The 5,397-nt window shown below is 42.2% G+C and overlaps 1 non-coding gene across 1 annotated transcript; it reads left to right on the plus strand.

Moving 5' to 3' along the window:
- The first annotated feature begins 4,604 nt into the window (after positions 1-4,604).
- On the plus strand, positions 4,605-4,712 carry LOC112760073 (small nucleolar RNA R71). Its single transcript, XR_003180529.1, has one exon. It is a non-coding gene; the product is annotated as a small nucleolar RNA R71 (small nucleolar RNA).
- The last annotated feature ends 685 nt before the right edge of the window (positions 4,713-5,397 follow it).

Consider the following 5,397-nt stretch of genomic DNA (forward strand, 5'->3'; position numbering starts at 1 on the left):
ACTAAAGTCCCCAATTAGAGGTGTCCAGGGTTCTTAAGCACACTCTTTTTTTGCTTTGGACCTTGACTTTAACCGCTCAGTCTCAAGTTTTCACTTGACACCTTCACGCCACAAGCACATGGTTAGGGACAGCTTGGTTCAGCCGCTTAGGTCAGGATTTTATTCCTTTAGGCCCTCCTATCCACTGATGCTCAAAGACTTGGGATCCTTTTTATTACCCTTGCCTTTTGGTTTTAAGAGTTACTGGCTTTTTGCTCTTGCCTCTTGGTTTTAGGAGCTTTTGGCTTTTTCTGCTTGCTTTTTCTCTCTCTTTTTTTTTTCTATATTTTTTTTCCATTTTTTTTTCTGCAAGCTTTGTTCTTTGCTGCTTTTTCTTGCTTCAAGAATCATTTTTATGATTTTTCAGATTATCAAATAACATGTCTCCTTGTCATCATTCTTTCAAGAGCCAACATATTTAACATTCTTAAACAACAACTTCAAAAGACATATGCACTGTTCAAGCATTCATTCAAAAAACAAAAAGTATTATCACCACATCAATATAATTAAACTAAATTCAAGGATAAATTCAAAACTCATGTACTTCTTGTTCTTTTGAATTAAAACAGTTTTCATTTAAGAGAGGTGATGGATTCATAGGACATTCATAACTTTAAGACATAGTTACTAAATACTAATGATCATGTAGTAAGACACAAACATGGATAAGCACTTAACATAAAGAAAATGAAAAACAGAGAATTTAAGAACAAGGAATGAGTCCACCTTAGTGATGGTGGCGTTTCCTTCTTGAGGAACCAATGATGTCCTTGAGCTCTTCTATGTCTCTTTCTTGTCTTTGTTGCTCCTCCCTCATTGCTTTTTGATCTTCTCTAATTTCATGAAGGATGATGGAGTGCTCTTGATGTTCCACCCTTAATTGTCCCATGTTGGAACTTAATTCTCCTAGGGAGGTGTTGATTTGCTTCCAATAGTCTTGTGGAGGAAAATGCATTTGAGGCATCTCCGGGATCTCATGGTGATGAGCTTCATGCGTCTCTTGAGATCCATGAATGGGCTCTCTTGCTTGCTCCATCCTTTTATTAGTGATGGGCTTCTCTTCCTCAATGGGAATGTCTCCTTCTATGAAAGCTCCAGCTGAGTAACATAGATGGCAAATAAGATGAGGGAAAGCTAGCCTTGCCATGGGGGAGGACTTTTCGGCTATTTTGTAGAGTTCAAGGGAGATGACTTCATGAACTTCTACTTCCTCTCCAATCATGATGCTATGAATCATGATGGCCCGATCCACAGTAACTTCGGATCGGTTGCTAGTGGGGATGATGGAGCATTGGATGAACTCCAACCATCCTCTAGCCACAGGCTTGAGGTCCAGTCTTCTTAATTGAACCGGCTTGCCTTTGGAGTCAATCTTCCATTGAGCTCCTTCCACACATATGTCCATGAGGACTTGGTCCAACCTTTGATTAAAGTTGACCCTTCTAGTGTAGGGGCGTGCATCTCCTTGCATCATGGGCAAGTTAAACGCCAACCTCACGTTTTCCGGACTAAAATCTAAGTATTTCCCCCGAACCATGGTGAGATAATTCTTTAGGTTCGGGTTCTTACTTTGATCATGGTTCCTAGTGATCCATGCATTGGCATAGAACTCTTGAACCATTAGGATGCCGACTTGTTGGATGGGGTTTGTTGGAACTTCCCAACCTCTTCTTTGGATTTCATGTCAGATCTTCGGATACTCATTTCTCTTGAGCTTGAAAGGGACCTCAGGGATCACCTTCTTCTTGGCCACAACATCATAGAAGTGGTCTTGATGAGCTTTGGAGATGAATCTTTCCATCTCCCATGACTCGGAGGTGGAAGCTTTTGTCTTCCCTTTTCCTTTTCTAGAGGATTCTCCGGTCTTAGGTGCCATCAATGGTAATGGAAAAACAAAAAGCTTATGTTTTTACTACACCAAACTTAGAATTTTGCTCGCCCTCGAGCAAGAGAAGAAAGAATAGATGAAGAAGAAGAAGAAAATATGGAAGAGAGGAGGGATGTGTTTCGGCCAAGAAGGGGAAGAGAGGGTTGTGTTGTGTGAAAATGAGGAAGAATGGAGGGCTATATATAGGGAAGGGAGGGGGGTAAGGTTCGGCCATAAGGGTGGGTTTTGGGTGGGAAATTGATTTTGCATTTTGAAGGTAGGTGGGGTTTATGAGGTAGGTTTATGGGGAAGAGTGGATGGATGTGAGTGGTGAAGTGGTGATAGGGAAGAGAGATTGAGGTGATTGGTGAAGAGTTTTGGGGAAGAGTGTTTATGGGATTGTGTGAAAGAGGGATGAGAAGAAGTGAGTGGAGGTAGGTGGGGATCCTGTGGGGTCCACAGATCCTGAGGTGATCCTGTGGGGTCCACAGATCCTGAGGTGTTCAAGGATTTACAACCTTGCACCAAATTAGGCATGCAAAATGCCCTTACACACAACTCTGGGCGTTCAGCGCCAGATTGGTGCTTGTTCTGGGCGTTGAACGCCCATTTGTTGCCCATTTCTGGCGTTGAACGCCAGAACCATGCTTGTTCTGGGCGTTCAGTGCCAGCTCTTCTCCAGGGTACAATTCTGGCATTCAAACGTCCAGATGCTGCCCATTTTGGGCGTTCAGCGCCAGAACCATGCTCTGTTCTGGCGTTGAACGCCAGCCAGATGCTTCTTACTGGCGTTTAAACGCCAGTGAGATCCTCCTCCAGGGTGTGATTTTTCTTCTGCTGTTTTTGATTCCGTTTTCAATTTTTATATTTATTTTGTGACTCCACATGATCATGAACCTAATAAAACATGAAAGAACAATAAAATTAGATAAATAAAAATTGGGTTGCCTCCCAACAAGCGCTTCTTTAATGTCAATAGCTTGACAGTGGGCTCTCATGGAGCCTCACAGATGTTCAGAGCATTGTTGAGACTTCCCAACACCAAACTTAGAGTTTGGATATGGGAGTTCAACACCAAACTTAGAGTTTGGTTGTGGCCTCCCAACACCAAACTTAGAGTTTGACTGTGGGGGCTCTGGTTGACTCTGTTTTGAGAGAAGCTTTTTATGCTTCCTCTCCATGTTTACAGAAGGATGACCTCGAGTTTTAAACACAAGGGAGTCCTCATTCAATTGAAGGACTAGTTCACCTCTGTCAACATCAATCACAGCTCTTGCTGTGGCTAGGAAGGGTCTTCCAAGGATGATGGATTCATCCTCATCCTTCCCAGTATCTAGGACTATGAAATCAGCAGGGATGTAAAGGCCTTCAACCTTTACTAACACGTCCTCTACTTGTCCATAAGCCTGTTTTCTTGAATTGTCTGCCATCTCTAATGATATTTTAGTAGCTTGCACCCATAGATTCCCAGTTTCTCTATTACAGAGAGGGGCATGAGGTTTATCCCTGAACCAAGGTCATACAGAGTCTTCTCAAAGGTCATGGTGCCTATGGTACAAGGTATTAAGAACTTTCCAGGATCCTGTTTCTTCAGAGGCAATGTCAGTTGATCCAGATCACTCAGTTCATTAGTGAACAAGGGAGGTTCATCTTCCCAAGTCTCAATACCAAATAATTTGGCATTCACCTTCATGATTGCACCAAGGAACTTGGCAACTTGCTCTTCAGTAACATCCTCATTCTCTTCAGAAGAGGAGTACTCATCAGAGCTCATGAATGGTGTAAGGAGGTTCAATGGAATCTCTATGGTCTCTAGATGAGTCTTAGATTCCTTTGGTTCCTCAGAGGGAAACTCCTTATTGATCACTGGACGTCCCAGGAGGTCTTCCTCCTTGGGATTCACGTCCTTCCCTTCTTCCTTGGGTTTGGCCATGATGGTTATATCAATGGCCTTGTACTCTCCTTTTGGATTTTTTTCTGTATTGCTTGGGAGAGTACTAGGAGGGATTTCAGTGATCCTTTTACTCAGCTGGCCCACTTGTGCCTCCAAATTTCTAATGGAGGATCTTGTTTCATTCATGAAACTCACAGTGGCCTTGGACATATCAGAGACTAAGTTTGCTAAATTAGAAGTATTTTGTTCAGAGTTCTCTGTCTGTTGCTGAGTGGATGATGGAAAAGGCTTGCTATTGCTAAACCTGTTTCTTCCACCATTATTAAAGCCTTGTTGAAGCTTTTGTTGATCCTTCCATGAGAGATTTGGGTGATTTCTCCATGAGGGGTTATAGGTGTTTCCATAAGGTTCACCCATGTAATTCACCTCTGCAATTGCAGGATTCTCAGGATCATAAGCTTCTTCTTCAGAAGATGCCTCTTGAGTACTGTTGGATGCAGCTTGCATTCTATTCAGACTCTGAGAAATCATATTGACTTGCTGAGTCAATAGTTTGTTTTGAGCCAATATGGCATTCAGAGTATCAATTTCAAGAACTCCCTTCTTCTGAGGCGTCCCATTACTCACAGGATTCCTCTCAGAAGTGTACATGAACTGGTTATTAGCAACCATGTCAATGAGTTCTTGAGCTTCTGCAGGCATTTTCTTTAGGTGAATGGATCCACCTGCAGAAGTATCCAATGACATCTTAGCTAATTCAGACAGACCATCATAGAATATATCCAGGATGGTCCATTCTGAAAGCATGTCAGAAGGACACTTTTTGGTCAGTTCCTTGTATCTCTCCCAAGCTTCATAGAGGGATTCACCTTCTTTCTGTCTGAAGGTTTGAACATCCACTCTAAGCTTACTAAGCTTTTGAGGAGGAAAGAACTTGGCTAAGAAAGCCTTGACCAGCTTATCCCAAGAGTTCAGGCTATTCTTAGGTTGAGAGTCCAACCATATTCTAGCTCTGTCTCTTACAGCAAAAGGGAAAAGCATGAGTGATGAGCGGATATTTTATACGCTTTTTGGGGATAATTTCATATAGTTTAGAGTATGTTTTAGTTAGTTTTTAGTCTATTTCTAGTAGTTTTTAGGAAAAATTTATATTTCTGGACTTTACTATGAGTTGTGTGTTTTTTTGTAATTTCAGGTATTTTTCTGGCTGAAATTGAAGGAGCTGAGCAAAAATCTGATTCAGGCTGAAAAAGGACTGCTAATGCTGTTGGATTCTGACCTCCCTGCACTCAAATTGGATTTTCTGGAGCTACAGAACTCGAAATGGCATGCTTCCAATTGCATTGGAAATTAGACATCCAGGGCTTTCCAGAAATATATAATAGTCCATACTTTGCACAAGGATAGATGACATAAACTGGCGTTCAACGCCAGTTCTCTGCCCAATTCTGGCGTCCAGCGCCAGAAAAGGATAAAAAACTGGAGTTGAATGCCCAAACTGGCATAAAAACTGGCGTTCAACTCCACAAATGGCCTCTGCACGTGAATTGCTTAAAGTCTCAGCCCCAGCACACACCAAGTGGGCCCCAGCACA

Source organism: Arachis hypogaea, chromosome 16 (genome assembly GCF_003086295.3).
Source record: "Arachis hypogaea cultivar Tifrunner chromosome 16, arahy.Tifrunner.gnm2.J5K5, whole genome shotgun sequence".
Lineage (NCBI taxonomy): Eukaryota > Viridiplantae > Streptophyta > Magnoliopsida > Fabales > Fabaceae > Arachis > Arachis hypogaea.